The 20,067-nt window shown below is 41.7% G+C and overlaps 1 protein-coding gene across 2 annotated transcripts in view; it reads right to left on the minus strand.

Annotated features, from left to right (window-relative positions):
- The window catches only part of LOC139406562 (GTPase HRas-like), a 37,848-nt gene extending 17,781 nt beyond the window's left edge, over positions 1-20,067 (minus strand). Inside the window, exon 1 of one of the 2 annotated variants that reach the window (XR_011634004.1) lies at positions 19,699-19,960. The gene's annotated coding sequence lies outside the window, so the exon portion shown is untranslated. Of the gene's footprint in view, positions 1-19,698 lie in introns of both variants that reach the window. The other variant, XM_071149279.1, reaches the window with a different exon arrangement.

Consider the following 20,067-nt stretch of genomic DNA (forward strand, 5'->3'; position numbering starts at 1 on the left):
GGAGTAACGAGTGACATCAACCTGGACTCTGGACAGTTTGTTGAGAGCAGGATACACGACAAAATCCCCCAAAACAACCCATTTACAAGGTTAATGCAGTGGCGGGGAGTCAAAGGCAAAAGACACACACCAAGTAACTCCTATATTTGTCTCTGGGTGTATTAATAGATCATGTAACTCCGCTTCTCTGAGCCCCTATGTGTTTGTGTGTGTGTGTGTTGCTCTGCTCTGCTTCAAAACAGCTTCTCCTGCACGGCAGCGCCAGCAGGCTCTATATCAGACTGCCACAGGGTTTCATGGAAACAGGTAGCTCTCCAGATCGGCTAGACCATCACCAATGTCAACACTCACAGGCTTGTGAAAACAACTTGATGGCTATAATTCTCTCTCACACACACACACAGCTATAATTCGCTAACGCAACAGGAAGGGAATTACCACGACCTCAATCGTGTGGGCAAACATTTAACTTCCTTCTTTCCATACTGTAAATAAAGTCAGTAAAAAACACACGGAACATCCACGTAAGTGCATACATGCATGCACACACAACGCACTAACATAGCCAGATACTGGGCATTTAACTGGTTATTACAGCAGAGGTGGAGGACATGTTTTGAGGTGTCTCTTGGCTGAGCCTGGCCTGGGCGACCGTAGTGTTATCTCCTGAAGCAGGAGGCTGTAACAGAATACAAATCAGTGATTCATTCTATTGTGATAGAGGTCTGGTCCAGAGAGAGAAGCTGCTGCTTTCATCCATCCCTCTGAATCAATAGGGAAGATGGCTTCTTGCATACAGGCCATTGTTGCCTTTTCAACATGGAGATTTATAGCGGCAGATCTATCTTACTGGGCTGTCAATCCTGACAGGCAGGTGGACACAACTACAGGAATGACAGGATAGGATGACATCACAGGAGAGGAGAGGCACAACCAATCAACAGGATGGACTGGGCAGGTAGGTCAAATCAGGGAGACGGTGGAAAATGAGTGACAATTATTCTCCTCACCTTCCCTCACCCGACTCCTAACCATCCCACTCCCTTGGTGCTCCCCCCCTCACCTGTTCCCCTTCCGTTGTAATAAAATAAAAAAAATTATTGAAGTAAATGTGAATAAATTATGGTTAATAAGTGATAAGCAGTAATGGGCAGTCGCTACCATCATGGGAATTGTTTATTCTGTGTTACAGCATTCAACCCACATAATGCATTTCATGTCTAAAACAATTAATTGAAACAGAAATCGAAAAGTGATTATCTTTTACCGAAACAGACCTCAATAAGCACGAATTGCTCAGCACTAATAGTACCTTGTTTCTACACCGTATAAGGGATTGATCATGGATCGTTAAATTCTCATTATAATGGGAATAACAGTTTAACTCTGTAATGTGACATATGTAGTCATATCATGACATCACTTTGAGGCGTGCCCACATTGGGAAGAGCCAATAGCGGCAGTCTAGGCAGATTTGAATGGTATTGTGGATGTTGGTAAGAGGAGCTGTCTATTACACACTTCTATGGGTGAGGGGAGACAAAGCCGTGCCATTCAATGACAATCTAGGCCACAGGTGTCAGTCATTCCATGTAGGGCCGAGTGTCTGCGGGTTTTTCCTCCTCCCTTGTACTTAATTGATGAATTAAGGTCACTAATTAGTAAGGAACTCCACACCTGGTTGTCTAAGGCTTGAAAGGGGGGAAAAAAAATGAAAAACCTGCAGGCACTAGGCCCTCCATGGAATAATTGTGACATACCTGATCTAGGCCATGTCAGAGATTAATAATCCAAATATAAATAGGGAGATGATTTTTTATTTTTTTTGCAGCCCCGTCTGCAGACTCCAGTACCACGTGTTGTCTGTAGGGATCTGTGCTCTTCTGTGGTGTTTGTCTAGAAACTACTGAGGGAGGACACTACCACGAGGGAGGACACTACCACACGGGATGCCCCCCCCACCCCCACACACAGTTCCCTGTGCCAACACTACCCTCGCTCTCTCGCTCCTCTGACTATATGGTAATTAGTGCCACAACACATTGGGTCTCTCTACCAGTCTTAATTAGCCCCTAAAGTAGACACATACTCCCAACACTACAGTACCCCAATGCTACAGTTCACAGACCGCAAATATAGTCACACACACACACACACACAGTCCAACCCGATCACTACAGTAAACACATACAGTCTGGTATGGGCACAGTGCTGGTGATCTATATACAGTGTGGAGAACAAGTATTTGTTACACTGCCAATTTTGCAGGTTTTCCTACTTACAAAGCATGTAGAGGTCTGTAATTTTTTATCATAGGTACACTTCAACTGTGAGAGATGGAATCTAAAACAAAATTCATTGTATGATTTTTAAGTAATTCATTTGCATTTTATTGCATGACATAAGTATTTGATACATCAGAAAAGCAGAACTTAATATTTGGTACAGAAACCTTTGTTTGCAATTACAGAGATCATAAGTTTCCTGTAGTTCTTGACCAGGTTTGCACACACAGCAGCAGGGATTTTGGCCCACTCCTCCATACAGACCTTCTCCAGATCCTTCAGGTTTCGGGGCTGTTGCTGGGCAATACAGACTTTCAGCTCCCTCCAAAGATTTTCTATTGGGTTCAGGTCTGGAGACTGGCTAGGCCACTCCAGGACCTTGAGATGCTTCTTACGGAGCCACTCCTTAGTTGCCCTGGCTGTGTGTTTCGGGTCGTTGTCATGCTGGAAGACCCAGCCACGACCCACCTTCAATGCTCTTACTGAGGGAAGGAGGTTGTTGGCCAAGATCTTGCGATACATGGCCCCATCCATCCTCCCCTCAATATGGTGCAGTCGTCCTGTCCCCTTTGCAGAAAAGCATCCCCAAAGAATGATGTTTCCACCTCCATGCTTCACGGTTGGGATGGTGTTCTCGGGGCTGTACTAATCCTTCTTCCTACAAACAGGGCGAGTGGAGTTCAGACCAAAAAGCTCTATTTTCTGTCTCATCAGACCACATGACCGTCTCCCATTCCTCCTCTGGATCATCCAGATGGTCATTGGCAAACTTCAGATGGGCCTGGACATGCACTGGCACCATGACTGACCCACCGCCAAACCGATCATGCTGGAGGATGTTGCAGGCAGCAGAACATTCTCCACTGCGTCTACAGACTCTGTCACATGTGCTCAGTGTGAACCTGCTTTCATCTGTGAAGAGCACATGGCGCCAGTGGTGAATTTGCCAATCTTGGTGTTCTCTGGCAAATGCCAAACGTCCTGCACGGTGTTGGGCTGTAAGCACAACCCCCACCTGTGGACGTCGGGCCCTCAGAGTCTGTTTCTGACCGTTTTAGCAGACACATGCACATTTGTGGCCCGCTGGAGGTCATTTTGCAGGGCTCTGGCAGTGCTCCTCCTTGCACAAAGGCGGAGGTAGCGGTCCTGCTGCTGGTTTGTTGCCCTCCTACGGCCTCCTCCACGTCTCCTGATGTACTGGCCTGTCTCCTGGTAGCACCTCCATGCTCTGGACACTACGCTGACAGACACAGCAAACCTTCTTGCCACAGCTCGCATTGATGTACAATCCTGGATGAGCTGCACTACCTGAGCCACTTGTGTGGGTTGTAGACTCCGTCTCATGCTACCACTAGAGTGAACGCACCGCCAGCATTCAAATGTGACCAAAACATCAGCCAGGAAGCATAGGAACTGAGAAGTGGTCTGTGGTCACCACCTGCAGAACCACTCCTTTATTGGGGGTGTCTTGCTAATTGCCTATAATTTCCTCCTGTTGTCTATTCCATTTGCACAACAGCATGTGAAATTTATGATCAATCAGTGTTGCTTCCTAAGTGTACAGTTTGATTTCACAGAAGTGTGATTGACTTGGAGTTACATTGTGTTGTTTAAGTGTTCCCTTTATTTTTTTGAGCAGTGTATATAAAGATCACCAGCATATATATATATATATATATATTTAGAAGCTTCCAAAAGCATTTGCGTTGGACCTTGCATCAGCACCTACATTAAATTCCACACAGCTCCAGAGGTCAAAAATGGAGGAGCAAACATCATGTACGCACTTTCCAGTGGGGACAGATAATATAGTCTACATACTCTGTCTTCGGCCACATCCCTGTCTGATGGCCTACTCCACTAAATCTCTGCATGGCTGTGCCCTTTTGCTCAAGGAGAGGTACATGTGTAGGGTTATATATAGCCCACGGCCATCTTGAGCTGGGGGACATTAACAGTTTGTTTTGAAACCCTAGAGCTTTGCCTAGACCATGAGGGTAATCTTACATGACTGTTTATTGAGGGCGCAGGCTGAGAGCTGGGAGTCATCGACCTGAAACAGTCAGAGACATCCAACTTACCTTACTGATATGCACTGCACCCCACGTGTTGGGCCTACATGTTGGACCTAGGAGGTAGCACTGCCTTAGCAACACATTGGGTTTATATACAGTGAAATGCTGTATTTCATACTGAAATGATTGATACCGTCAATAAAGATTATTGCTAATTTCTGTATAAAACAAATAAAAATACTGAGCTATATTGTATGCTCCAAAAATTTTTGGGGGAAATTATTTTAAGGTAGGTCAAAATTGACACTTAAAGAATGTTATATAGTATTCAAAAACGTAGTATTTGTCTCAATGTTCCTTGCAAGTCATGTGACTCTGTAGAGTCACATCGAGCTCGTCTCTCTACAAACTTGTTGGATGCATTTGCAGTTTTGGTTGTGTTTCAGATTGTGTGCCCAATAGGAATGAATGGTAAATAAGAATAGAATACTGTAGGTTTCTAAACACTTCTACATTAATGTGGACGCTACCATAATTATGGATAATCCTGAATGAATTGAGAATAATGAAAGTTAGAGGGTCAAAGATCATATCCCCAAGAAATGCTAACCTCTCCTGTTATTGGTAATGGTGAGGTTAGGGAGGGCGTTTACTTGTTAAACAAAATCTCTTTCTCTGAGCAATTGTATTAGTATAAATTAAATAATGTAATTTCCCTTTTTAGCATACAATATAGCTCAGTATTTTAATTAGTTATTTTTATACAGTTATTATTGCTCATCTTCATCAAGGGTGTCGATAATTTCAGACCCCACCGCATAGTAGAGGTCGACCGATTAATCGGAATGGCCGATTAATTAGGGCCGATTTCAAGTTTTCATAGAAATCGGAAATCAGTATTTTTGGACACCGATTTGGCAGATTTTTTTTTTTTTTTTTTACACCTGTATTTAATCTTTATTTAACTAGGCAAGTCAGTTAAGAACACATTCTTATTTTCAATGACGGCCTAGGAACAGTGGATTAACTGCCTTGTTCAGGGGCAGAACAACAGATTTTTACCTTGTCAGCTCAGGGATTCAATCTTGCAACCTTACAGTTAACTAATCCAACGCTCTAACCACCTGCCTCATTGCACTCCACAAGGAGACTGCCTGTTACGTGAATGCAATAAGCCAAGGTAAGTTGCTAGCTAGCATTAAACTTATCTTATAAAAAACAAAAATCAATCAATCAATCATAATCACTAGTTAACTACACATGGTTGATGATATTACTAGTTTATCTAGCGTGTCCTGCATTGCATATAATCGATGCGGTACGTATCGTTGCTCCAATGTGTACCTAACCATAAACATCAATGCCTTTCTTAAAAACAATACACAGAAGTATATATTTTTAACCTGCATATTTAGCTAAAAGAAATCCAGGTTAGCAGGCAATATTAACCAGGTGAAATTATGTCACTTCTCTTGCATTCATTGCACGCAGAGTCAGTGTATATGCAACAGTTTGGGTCGCCTAATTTGCCAGAATTGTACATAATTATGACATAACATTGAAGGTTGTGCAAAGTAACAGCAATATTTAGACTTATGGATGCCACCCGTTAGATAAAATATGGAATGGTTCAGTATTTCACTGAAAGAATAAACGTCTTGTTTGCGAGATGATAGTTTCCGGATTCGACAATATTAATGACCTAAGGCTCCTATTTTTGTGTGTTATCATGTTATAACTAAGTCTATGATTTGATAGAGCAGTCTGACTGAGCGATGGTAGGCACCAATAAAGTGCCTATAAGAGCATCCAATAGTCAAAGGTATATGAAATACAAATGGTAAAGAGAGAAATAGTCCTATAATTCCTATAACTACAACCTAAAACTTCTTACCTGGGAATATTGAAAACGCATGTTAAAAGGAACCATGTTCTCATGTTCTGAGCAAGGAACTTAAACGCTAGCTTTTTTTACATGGCACATATTGCACTTTTACTTTCTTCTGCAACATTGTGTTTTTGCATTATTTAAATCAAATTGAACATGTTTCATTATTTATTTGAGGCTAAATTGATTTTATTGATGTATTATATTAAGTTAAAATAAGTGTTCATTCAGTATTGTTGTAATTGTCATTATTACAAATAAATCAAAATTAAAACTTTATTTTTTATTTTTAAACGGATGATTAATTGGTATCGGCTTTTTTTGGTCCTCCAATAATCCTTTGAAAAATCATAATCGGTCGACCTCTACTGCATAGACACAGTACGGGTGGGCAGAAAATAAATTGTATTCAGCATTGATTTGATACTAGAAGGCTACTCTTTGCCACTCAATCGAGTTTCTGATGAGAGGGAGACTACCTTTCATCCTGAAAACAAAGAATTGTCCTGCTGTCGGTCCCACCCATCCTATGTCGAGGATAAAGAACTTAAGAGCGGACTTCTGCGTCTACACATGCAGCCCCCTCTCTCAACTAAAGCACTTAAATTGGTTAAAGGATCCATATTGGCAGAGCCAAAAGCCCACTGCAGGGATAATAGATTTTTAATGGAGAGATGATGGTAAGGGGAACCTCTCTAGGGACGGATCACAATCGAACACAGCGACCACCATGGAGCCAACCCCCCCCCCACCACACACACACACACACACAAATGACTTCATCTCTGTAAATGGCATCTTTAGTGGGGCACTGGAGGAGACTTGGCTGCAATGCTACAACACAATGTAACCAAGCCTTGACACAATTTAGCTTAAGAAAATCCATCCATTTACAAAGGGAGATATAACTAGCCAGGCCTTTCAGGGTTCTACACTAACTTTTTCCACTGGTGATTGTCGCACAATTTAAAAACAAATACATAATGACCTGGCCTGTGTGCCATAAATGTGCATGCATTCCATATATAACCAGTGTCCTTACATTGATTTACTGTAACAGCAAAGTAAAGACTTTAAAATCTGCAATAAATAAATATTGCACTTTATTTTAAGTGCTTTGTGTTTTTTTTCTGCAAAATCGATACCACAGCAAAAAAAGAAAAAGTGGCAAGGTCTGATGTTTCAGGTTTTGACTCTCAAAATCACACTTATTATTATAGAAAAGTCCACAACAATGCTTAAACCACACCAGGGCACCATTTGAGGTCTAGGAAAAATGACATTAAGATTTTTTTTGTGTAGTTAACCTTTAATTCAGGTGTGCACCGGCCGGACAGCTGTGTTTGGCTAGTGGCGTGTCTTTAGCCACATGTGGAGTTTTCAAAGCAAATGGCCACTGGATTGATGCAAATAACCATGATTATGCAAGGTTAGCATAGGCTACTTTGTAGTTACCTTTTAATTGACTGCAAAAAAACAAAAATGGTTATGCTTTCACTAGCGATGCTAACGGCCACACAAGTGGTAGACATGGTGGTAAACATTGAGCAGGGCTTGATATTCCGGTAAATTTGCCAGTAGCACACCAGGCCAAAGCTACTGGCCCCATATTAAAAGAAAATTCCGTCCCAGGTCAAGATCTGACAGGAAAGCGAATGATGCGCACATAACTTAATCTGCTAAATCTGCTATCTTCCATTTGCAAACTGAGCAACTATTGGGTTCATACAGACATCGGCAAGTCAAATTCAAGGACTGTCAAGGACTTTTCCCAAGCACTTAAATTGTAATTTTCGAGGACTTACCATGATATATTTTATTGTTGTAGTAACGCCATTTTGTGGGGAAAATCTCATAATGATTGGCTGCACCCCTAGCCAGTGATGTGAAATCAATAGATTAAGGCCTAATACATTTCAATTGAGTGATTTATTGCTATAAACTAACTCAGTAAAAATATTTTACATTGTTGCATGTTATGTTTATATTTTTGTTCAGTACAGGCTCCCGACACAAACACAATAATGAAGCCTGTTCACATGTGGTATCTAGTCAGTCTCGCCATTTGGGATGTTAAAGAGTTATTGAGGGGTTACTGTGTCATGTTTTAAAATGAGAAAGCGACCAATTATAATTTTTTTAACACTATGGAAACCAAGTTCAAGCCAACATTCAATGATTTTACAGCAACATGCGCAGCAGACTAGCACAACGCCATTCAATTGAAATGGTGGTTAACAAACAAAAGCGCCTACCTCATAAAAACTGACCAGAAATTAAATCAAGAAATAATTCTATTGGAGTAGTAGAACTTCTAAATCGGCTACCATAACATCCATGAATTTTCAAGGACTAAAGAGCCTAGAGGAAATGTCTGATTTTCAAGTTAGGCTTCCATGATGGTTGAATATTTACAATGGGCAATTCAGTCAAGACTTTTATTTTTTAAACCTGGTTTGCATACCCATTCTTGCCATAGCATTTACTGGTAGATATAACTTGGATCATATTCCCTACCCCTACCACTGTCTGTCTTCACGCCACACAACAACCAGCTGTTTGAGAGCTGCACGCACTCTCTGCCCGACAGATTATCTATAGGCTGTGTGCAGTGTGATAAAAAAAATCATAATAATAAAAATCGACAAAAACGAACAGCGTCGGAAATCCATCCGTTTTTAAAAATAAATGAGTTATTTTGCCTAGATTACTGAGCCCTGACAAACAGGGAGGGGCATACCAGTGCAGTTGTTGCCTTTTCAGAATGTTGGTTAATTGTGAAACAAAAACTAACGTGACCAGGCACATTTTCACTGGCAGGGCTGGGAGATATGGCCTAAAAATGTTCTCAATTTTTAAAAACGTATTAGGTGATTCACAGTGCATTCCAAAAGGTATTCTGACCCCTTGACCTTTTCCACATTTTGTTATGTTACAGCCTTGTTCTAAAATGGATTAATACACACAATACCCTATAATGACAAAGCAAAAACAGGTTTTTAAACAAATGTACACAATGAAATGTGGGGAAAAAATAAAACTGAAATGTCACAATCACATAAGTATTAAGAACCTTTACTCAGTACATGGTTGAAGAAGCTTTTGCAGCGATTACACCCTCGAGTCTTGAGAATGAAGCTCTAAGCTTCGCACACCTGTATTTGCAGACTTTATCACATTATTCTCTGCAGATCCTCTCAAGCTCTGTCAGATTGAATGGGGAGCATATCTGCATAGCTCTTTTCTGGTCTCTCCAGAGATGTTCGATCGGGTTCAAGTCCGGGCCACTCAAGGACATTCAGAGACTTGTCAGAGACTTTGTGTCGTTGTCCTTTTGGAAGGTGAACCTTCACCCCAGTCTGAGGTCCTAAGAGCTCTGGACCCAGTTTTCATCAAGGATATCTGCACTTTGCTCTGTTCATCTTTCCCTCGATCCTGACTAGTCTCTCAGTCCCTGCCGCTGAAAAACATGCCTACAGCCTGATGCTGCCACCACCATGTTTCACCATAGGGATGGTGCCAGATTTCCTCCAGATGTGATACGTGGAATTCAGGCCAAGTAGTTAAATCTTGATTTCATCCTTTACGTGCCTTTTGGCAAACTACAAGTGGGCTGTCATGTGCCTTAAATAGAGGTTGACCGATTAATCGTAATGGCCGATTAATTAGGGTCGATTTCAAGTTTTCATAACAATCGGAAATCTGCATTTTTGGACACCGATTGTGGCAGATTTTTTTTATATATATATTTATTTAACTAGGCAAGTCAGTTTAAGAACAAATTTTTATTCTCAATGACTGCCTAGGAACGGTGGGTTAACTGCCTTGTTCAGGGGCAGAACGACAGATTTTTACCTTGTCAGCTCGGGTTTTCAATCTTGCAATCTTCCAGGTTACTAATCACCTGCCTTACATTGCAGTCCACGAGGAGCCTGCGTGGCGGGTACGTTGCTAGTTAGCATTAAACGTATCCTATAAAAAACAAGTTCCTCTAGCGTGTCCTGTGTTGCATATAATCGCTGCGGTGCGCAGTCACGAAAAAGCCCTTTGTTGCTCCAATGTGTACCTAACCATAAACATCTGTGCCTTTCTTTAAAATCAATACAAAAGTATATATTTTTAAACCTGCATATTTAGTTAATATTGCCTGCTAAAATGAATTTCTTTAAAATAGGGAAATTGTGTTACTTTTCTTGCGTTCCGTTCAAGCAGTCAGGGTATATGCAGCAGTTTGTGCCGCCTGGCTCGTTGCAAACTGTGTGAAGACCATTTCTTCCTAACAAAGACAGTATTTATTTGCCAGAACTGTACATAATTATGACATAACATTGAAGGTTGTACAATGTAACAGCAATATATAGACTTGGCGATGCCATCCGTTAGATAAGATACGGAACGGTTCCGTATTTCACTGAAGAATAAACGTTTTGTTTTCGAAATAACAGTTTCCGGATTTGACTATATTAATGACCTAAGGCTCGTATTTCTGTGTTATGTTATAATTAAGTCTATGATTTGATAGAGCAGTCTGACTGAGCGGCGGTAGGGAGCAGCAGGCTCGTAAGCATTCATTCAAACAGCACTTTCCTCCGTTTGCCAGCAGCACTTCGCAATGCTTCAAGCATTGCGCTGTTTATGACTTCAAGTCCATCAACTCCCGAGATTAGGCTGGTGTAACCGATGTGAAATGGCTCACTAGATAGCGGGGTGCGCGCTAATAGCGTTTCAATCGGTGACGTCCCTCGCTCTGAGACCTTGAAGTAGCTGTTCCCCTTGCTCTGCAAGAGCCGCGGCTTTTGTTTCGAGGAGAGGGACGGAAGCTATACGGTTACACTGGCATTACTAAAGTGCCTATAAGAACATCCAATAGTCAAAAGGTATATGAAATACAAATGGTATAGAGAGAAATAATCCTATAATTCCTATAATAACTACAACCCAAAACTTCTTACCTGGGAATATTGAAGACTCATGTTAAAAGGAACCACCAGCTTTCATATATTCTCATGTTCTGAGCAAGGAACTTAAACGTTAGCTTTTTTACATGGCACATATTGCACTTTTACTTTCTTCTGCAACACTGTGTTTTTGCACTATTTAACTAAATTGAACATGTTTCATTATTTATTTGAGGCTAGATTGATTTTATTGATGTATTATATTAAGTTAAAATAAGTGTTCATTCAGTATTATTGTAATCATTATTACAAATAAAACATTTTAAAAAATAAATAATTTAAATCGGCCGATTAAATCGGTATCGGCTTTTTTGGTCCTCCAATAATCGGTATCGGCGTTGAAAAATCATTATCGGTCAACCTCTAGCCTTAAACTGAATAGTGGCTTCCATCTGTCCACATAAAAGGCTTGATTGGTGGAGTGCTGCAGAGATGGTCGTCCTTCTGGAAGGTTCTCCCATCTCCACAGAGGAACTGGAGCACTGTCAGAGTGACCATCAGGTTCTTGGTCACCTCCCTGACCAAGGCCCTTCTCCCCCAATTGCTCAGTTTGGCCGGGCAGCCAGCTCTAGGAAGAGCCTTGTCGGTTCCAAACTTCTTCCTTTTAAGAATGATGGAAGCCACTGTTATTAGTGACCTTCAATGCTGCAGATTTTGCTCTGACATGCACTGTCAACTGTGGGACCTTACATAGACAGGTGTGTGCCAGCCAAATCGTGTCCAATGAATTGACCAATCAAGTGGTAGAAACATCAAGGCTGATCAATGGAAACAGGATGCACCTGAGCTCAATTTCAAGTCTCATAGCAAAGGGTCTGAATACTTATGTAAATAAGGTGGCTGTTTTTTTTATTTGTAATAAATTAGCAAACATTTCTAAAAACCTGTTTTTGTTTTGTCATTGTGGGGTATTGTGTGTAGATTTATTAAATAAAACATTTTCCTCATCAATTTTAGAGCACGGAACCCAAACCAGTTGCGCGCGTGCAACATCGTGCATAAATGTATTCTGTCCCCCCCACACCAAATGCGATCACAACACCCAGGTTAAAATATCAAAACAAACCCCGAACCAATTATATTAATTTGGAGACAGGTCGAAAAGCATTAAATATTTATGGCAATTTAGCTAGCTAGCTTGCACTTGCTAGCTAATTTGTCCTATTTAGCTAGCTTGCTGTTCCTAGCTAATTTGTCCTGGGATATAAACATTGAGTTGTTATTTCACCTGAAATGCACAAGGTCCTCTACTCAGACAATTAATCCACACATAAAACGGTCAACCGGATCGTTTATAGTCATCTCTTCTCCTTCCAGTCCTTTTCTTCTCTGGACTTTATATTGTGATTGGTAACTTTAATAAATTAGGTGCATTAACGCCACTGACCTCATTAGTCTTTCAGTCACCCACGTGGGTATAACCAATGAGGAGATACCCATGTGCTATCAGCTTCTATAAACCAATGAGGAGATGGTAGAGGCAGAACTTGCAGCGCGATCTGCATCGCAAGTAGAACTGACTTATATTTTAGCCCTTGGCAACGCAGATGCTCATTGGCGCGCACGAGCAGTGTGGGTGCAATAATTGAATAATATAGATTTCTACATTTATTTTGCAATGCTCATGCATGGTGTAGTCGGGGTATAAGGTTGTAACGTAACAAAATGTGGAAATAGTCAAGGGATCTGAATACTTTAAGAATGCACTGTATACCTTGATTTTTACAAATGTATTCCAAAATAAGAGTTGTACAATTGAAAAGGTCAAATACACCAGATGTTAAACAGTCAGCAACAATCTAATGAATTCAGGGCTTGTGAACGTATACCTAGGCTGAATATAAGCCTTCCACAAACTTAAGACCCACTAATAATTTATTTTGCAATTATCACTTATCTGGCTTTCAAGTCTATGAGAATATGATTTTAAAAAACTAACAAATCTAACTAGAACCACGCATAATGCACATTCACTAATAATGACAAACTTTTTGTAGCGAGTATTGGCTTACAGAAAATTAACACGTCTCATCAACAATCAAGCTTACTTGCTAGTGATTAGCCAGCTAATCTTTAGCCAACTTGGATCTTTTTGCTAGCTAACAGTATCGAACCCTATCTTTAGGGATGGATAATGGATCAGTCAGTCAACTAATCAAGATCCTTGGAGTCAAGAAAGCTCTGGGGGGGGGCGGTTAATGAGTGAGAGTGCAGTGCCCTCTCCCCAATAAAACGCTGTGTGTAGAAGAGAATAGAAGTGAGGGCCCTAGCCTCAAAATAGACAGCCTCTTAGCAAAATATGACCTTTTTCCTCACTGGGTCCTCCTTTCAGGTTGTTAACCAGGGATCATCTCACACACAAACACGAGACAGGACCATCAGTGGACAGAGTCGCTCTCTATTCAGCTCTATGACAATAGAAAGCAGCTGGAAGACCAACCATTCAATCCATTAGTCAACAATCCCTAACACAAAGCAACATGCCCAAGCATTAGAGGGGCCTTGTCCCTCAGGTAGCTTCGGCTACCCCTCATCAAGTGCAACAAACCACCTCAATGCCCGTTATGTGAATGGAACCTTTTCTAAATCTGACCGTGTCCATATCAATGGTTTATCTAGCTTGAGTGTAAATGAGCAGAGAACTTCCATTGGCATCATTGCTTTTTGTATTAACCTGTTACTCATGGGGTATTGACGTCATGCTTCTTGAATCATTCTTTATCAGACCACTGATTTGTCATCCACTCATTTTAGTGTACTGTACTACTAAGCACCGTATTACTAAGCACCGCTAGGCTAATGTATTACTAAGCACCGCTAGGCTACTGTATTACTAAGCACCTAGGCTACTGTATTACTAAGCACCGCTAGGCTACTGTATTACTAATAAGCATCGACATCATAAACAAAAATAGGAAGTTATCATCAAAACACCCGATGACTGACAATGTGTGAATCTGACCTGCAATGAATGGCATGTATGATTATACAGTGTGAAGATATATAATCCATAATGGTCTCTACAGACATCACTCCAGCGATCAATGTGCCTGCACGTGCATTTTGGAGCAGCGTGCACTTCTGCATTCCACCCAGAGAGGAAGTCTGCCTTGTGTAGTGTATATCTACTAGGGGGCTTGGGATGTCTGAGTAGCTCACCAAGCAAGAGGGTCCAAGGCACTCTGACAGTAGCTAGTGATGACATTTGAACTTCCGGATCCGGTGTTGTGCCTTTTGTTTACAAATACTAGCTAGTATGGTGTTCTATTTTGTGCTTTTTACCTATTCCCCCCCCCCCCCCCCCCCCATTTCATGATATCCAATTGGTAGTTACAGTCTTGTCCCATAGCTGCAACTCCTGTACGGACTCAGAGAGGTGAAGGTAGAGAGCCATGCATCCACCGAAACACGACCCGCCAAGCTGCACTAGTTCTTGACACACTTCTCGCAAAACCCAGGAGCCAGCCGCATCAATATGTCAGAGGAAAAACCATACAGCTGGCACCCTGAAGTCAGCGTGCATGCGCTTAGCGGCCACAAGGAGTCGTCGCTAGAGCGCGATGGGACAAGGACAAACTAGCCAAACCCTCCCCTAACCCGGACGACGCTGGGCCAATTGTGCGCTGCCTCATGGGTCTTCTGGTCGCGGCCGGCTGCGACACAGCTTAGGATCGAACCCGGATGCAGTGCCTTAGACCACTCCGCCAGTCAGGAGGCCCAGACACTTAAGGATTTAACAAGTTACAGAGGCAAACATGTCTCTCTACGAATTGGAAGACCTTGAACGGCTCTTAATACTCAGGAGGAGAAATAAAGAAAATGGCATGTTCGTCCAGTGAACACTACAAGAAGGGATGAGCTTGTCCATAGCTAAGTGCTGCAGAATGGCTGGCTCTGACCCTTCGGTTTTTAGCGAGTGGCAGCACACAAAGTATCGCAGCAAGTTATAAACTAAAATATCAACATTTTGTGACAATCACAGAAGTGTGCCTGGCTATCTGGTATATCCTGAAGGAGGATTTTGTTGCTCATCCCTCCATGGAAAAATGGGGCGAAATCGGCTGAGTTTTGGGATCGTTGGAATTATTAGTTGTGTGCAGGAGCTGTCGACGGAAAACTCAGGCAACGAGTACCACAACTACAAGGGCTTTATCTCAATGGTACCGATTGCAGTTTACGATGAAAGTACTGCTTCATCGTGATCGACATGGGTGTATATGGTTAGGAGGGAGACGTGGGAATCTTCACGCGAAGCAAGGTCGGCTCCCAACTCATTGCAGCTACCAAGGCCGGTGTGCATACCGGGGACCAAAACACAGAGTACATATGTCTAAGTGTGGGAAGAGGCATTCCCACAGAGTAAACCTGATGTGACCATATCCATGTAGGTATGCTAAATGCATATGACTAATTATATATGGTGTGAAAATGATACCAATATAGAACTTGTGCCTCATAAAAGTGATCTGGCATCCCAATAAGAGGATTGGGGCCTATGTCCAAAGCATAGGCCACACAGTTGTTACAGTACACAATAGTATTGAACGGGAACATGAAGGCTAACGGAAACGCTTATTTTATTCAAAAAGGTTCCGCTGGCCTTGATGTGCGCAATAACCTAAAGGACTACTTCCTCATACCAGCTGGTTGAGTGTATTTCCAAGATGCTGCCATCACATGTGGCACACTACAATAAATGTTCAAAATGTTGGTGTGGGACGGAAAAACATGGGAGCACATATGTTCTCTTCCTCTGGGTGATGTCTGTTTCTAGGTCATGTTGTGAGCGACACACTTAGCTTCGCCATTCGGATTTTGGCCTTTATCTTATTCACACATTACTAGTCACAATAAAGAGTACAATAATGAAAGTCACTTCATCCTTGTGTCATTTAAGTTTGTCATATTCTTTTAAGGCTCGACCCACAAGACATTTACATGGCCATGTACAACCTTGTGTTATGTGTAGTGACCTTTCAACATTTTAATGAGAACTTTCCTACTATGGTAAATAGGTGAGAATGACTGTCCAGGAGTATACAATAAGGACAGACCCACAAGACATTAACCTCATCTACTTCACATAGCTCATGTGCAAAGCAGTACAAGTTTACTGAGTGACTAATTAAGAAAACAGAATTGTTTTCTGTCACAAGTGCCAATAACCAGACAAAGAAAGACATTATAGAGCAAAAGGTCTGACATTTATTTTATTTTTTTCCCCAGGTGACGATCACAAGAGGACATAATGTCAGTGTCCTAAGGATCCTCCGCTGTCATCCACATCCAGCCACTGGAGTTGGATGGAGTTTGATGGAGTGCCAGGGAAGAGAGCAAGGGTGCACCTGGGCGGAGCATTAGGCGTTAGTGAGAGGGTCCGGGGACGTGATGAACTAGGCCGGGGAGATGATGAATCAATGGGCGATGAATCACCTGTAGATGGGCCCTAGTCCTGTCTACAATGCAATCCCTCTCACAACGCCTATAAGCAGCAATCTCCATTGGCCCATTTTGAGTTAAAATGCTCACACAACATAAGTGATTTCATAAACATCTCAATCTAACTAGCACAAACAGTGTCTGTTTTCAGATGTTTGAACTGGCCCTGCTAATCATTATGATAACAAAAACAGGCACAGGATATTTCCAACTTACACTTTCTCCCATCCAGAAACGAGATGATTTCACATGTTCTAACTAGGTCTGCTAAACATAAGATCAAAACATACACTGTTCAAAAGTACTCAGCTGCATGACAAGAGTACATACCATATCTGGCATATGTCTGACGATGTTTCACGCAAACACGAAGCCACACTCCTTGTCTCCTTCACCTTTTTCTAATTGCGTACATACCGGTCCCGAATCATACTCCATTTTTCTTTGATATCAGTATCCTTGTTCCAATTTGTGATATCTCCCTCCAGTGGTTATCTTTTACGTTCTTGTCCAAAAACAACTGCACTGAAGGATTGTAGAGGTTATCGTATCATCTCACCTCCTTGCAGATGCTCCTTAAAACTGGACAGGCATAATTGCATGTAGCAAATGTTGAAATAAAAGCACAAAAAAAGGATGCTTGCAAGTAGAACAATAAGTAGAATAGCAGTTGCAGCGAAGTAGCAGCACTTCCATCTCTTCTGTGTTTATATCTGATGGGATGTGATTTAGATACAGGGCGGGACTTCCATTGCAAACCTCACTCAATACTGCCCCTCAAGTCGTTGCAAGGAATGATATGGCGCTTCTCAATTTCCAGTTAGCAAAAAACTGTGTCAAATGCCGTAGCGTATTACAAGGAGCTGCCGCTTTTGTGACAAAAAACGACATTACAGGACTGCGCTACGCTCCGTAGCTTCCATCTCTGTAGTGTGGATTTACCTTAAATCTCTTGGTCAACCCAACATGGATGATGTCATACCCCACTGAGTGGCAGTGAGAGGGTCGTCATTAGTTACTACTGCCAAAGTCATAAACCCAGCCCACTTGGGTTGACTTAAAACATAACCTCAACCACACAGCTTACTTTATGCCTTACCTTAAATTAAGACCAAGCTGTTTTTAGGAATTTCTACTATACAGCCAATTAATGACTTTGTGGCTGTGCTATCTAGTGGAAACCCGGTGAGAGTTGCTACACTTTGGCAGGCATAAATAGGGAGTAGCAATGTTGTTGAATGAGTGTTATATTTAGCCTTGTGTGGGCTATATATAGACTACACACAATACCATGCTTCTCTTTTGTTTCAACGTCAGGCTACTCAAAAATATTGTTCCGCATGTACTCAATGCCTAAACTTTTAATATAAGCTAGGCAACATAGACGAACTTATGACATTTTTGTCTGGTAGGACTGATAGTAAAAAATAAAAAAGGGCCAATCATGATATCATTGATCTTCAGGTTAAAAAAATAAATAAATAAATAATCAGAGCTCTAGAAAGAAGCCAGAGTTCCTGATTTGGAATTCCGGGTTGGTTGCAGGCCCCCCAGTGTCCGGTCTGGTGTGTGGAGTCACAAGCGCTGCTGGTCGGCTACTGCATAGCAACCAATGCCAAAAGCCCTGGTCTGCCCAAGAAAGTCTTAGTAAATTATGATCACCAGAAAGCCCCCCAAAAATGTTGGATGTCTGTTTTCGGATCTAAAATTTGTTTGTGATGAAGTTCGATTCCCACAGTGAATTATTTTAAAGTTTGTTACAAATCAATATATTTAATTAAATAGTGATCCATTCTGACTACTACATTTGTCATCATACTGGACCACATGTTGACAGACAACCCACAGGCTGGCATGCTATGAGGAGACGCCATTTAACTCTCAGGAAGGATGAAAACGACTACATCGACCATGATCCTTTGCAAGTGACGGCCACTTTCACCATAACCCTTAGCAATTTTTGGGTGCCATTCAGCAATATGGCTCACTTCAAATTCAAATACTTCCGTATTCATGCCCGCCTGGAGATTTCCATAGGAATACGTGGATGATGTCAGCGTTATCCCTATCTACTGGTTTTACGGTGCTTTCAAGACAATTGGGAACTCTAAAAAAAACAAGGTTAAATCATGAGATCTGATATTTTCAAGCCGGAATGTCGGAGCTCTAGAAAGATGCCCTAGTTTCCGACTTGGAATTTCGAGATGGATGACTGCATAAAATGATTTTTCAGTCGTAGATCGTTATATATATATATATTTTTTTTTAAAGAGTTCCCAGTTGTCTTATATACTCACAGAAGTCTAAGATTTCCGAGTTCCCAGTTGTTTTGAACGCTGCAATAATGTCTATAGTTTTTCCCAGTCGGAGCTATTTTTTTTCCCGAGTTCCCAGTTGTCTTGAACGCGGCATAACCTACTGTCTCTAGCCTAGAAATCAGTTATTCCTGGACCATGACCAAGCACGTCGGAATGGAATCGCGTTCTTAATCAAACGCCTAGTAATGGAATGCAACTTCCGCAGTGCTCCAATTCGGTTTTCACTGTGACTGGGCGTCACCCGCGTCCGTGTGGTCTACAAACTACAGACGCAGGGCGGCTGTGGAGCCCTCATTGACTGGCCATAACATTTAAAAAAAATGTCAACAGTTTAACACTTTAATTTCTTGACAATGAAAATGTGCTTCCATGGTTTAGTTTACATATCGGCATTAAATGATCCTCCCCTGTCCGTGAAGTTTAGGCGGCGAGCCGGGATTTAGCCAACGAACTAAATATAGCCTATATTTGAGAAAATAGTAGTAAACAAATTATATAGCAATATGTTGAGTCAATGATCACGGAAACATCAGCTTGTTTGGTAAAACGTTAGGCTACACTTCCCAATGTTGTGCTTGCCAACGAGACAGCCTGATGCAGGCGTGAATGATGTCGTAAAAACACAAAATGTAAAGGTGCGCCGCAGTGTTTGGCGGTGTGAACGAGCTCGAACAGTTGTAGCACATTTTGGTCCCCTGTATGGGTTCCCCGGTCAATGCACAAACAACGTTGAGCGACACATTTCAAGAATCATACATTTGTGTAAGAGGTGAAAAATGTGCACGGAATACTTACAATAAGCAGAGCTCTACCCTAATTATCAAGAGGGCGAGGTGGTCTACTGGAAACAATGTATTATTACTCAGTAGCTTCTGAGCGTTCCAAGCGTTGAAGTCCAGATGGTGTTTCCTCAACGAATGTCTCAATAGTTTCGACAACAGAAATGTATGTTATTCCAGACACTGCAATTTTAATTGAAATTTATCAAAGCATTCGTTCAGTGTTGTATGCGAGGTTAGCTCACGGCGAACAATGTGCTTCGAATAGGGAGAGAAGACTGTTAGAGTCCACGCCCAGCCCCTGTATGAACCGCCCCGGCGAGAACAGTTCAGTTGCCTGTTTTGACCATCGTTAGTTAGCACATTGGGCGGTTTCCGTATAACT

The sequence above is a fragment of the Oncorhynchus clarkii genome, chromosome 1, assembly GCF_045791955.1.
Source record: "Oncorhynchus clarkii lewisi isolate Uvic-CL-2024 chromosome 1, UVic_Ocla_1.0, whole genome shotgun sequence".
In the NCBI taxonomy this organism is placed as follows: domain Eukaryota; kingdom Metazoa; phylum Chordata; class Actinopteri; order Salmoniformes; family Salmonidae; genus Oncorhynchus; species Oncorhynchus clarkii.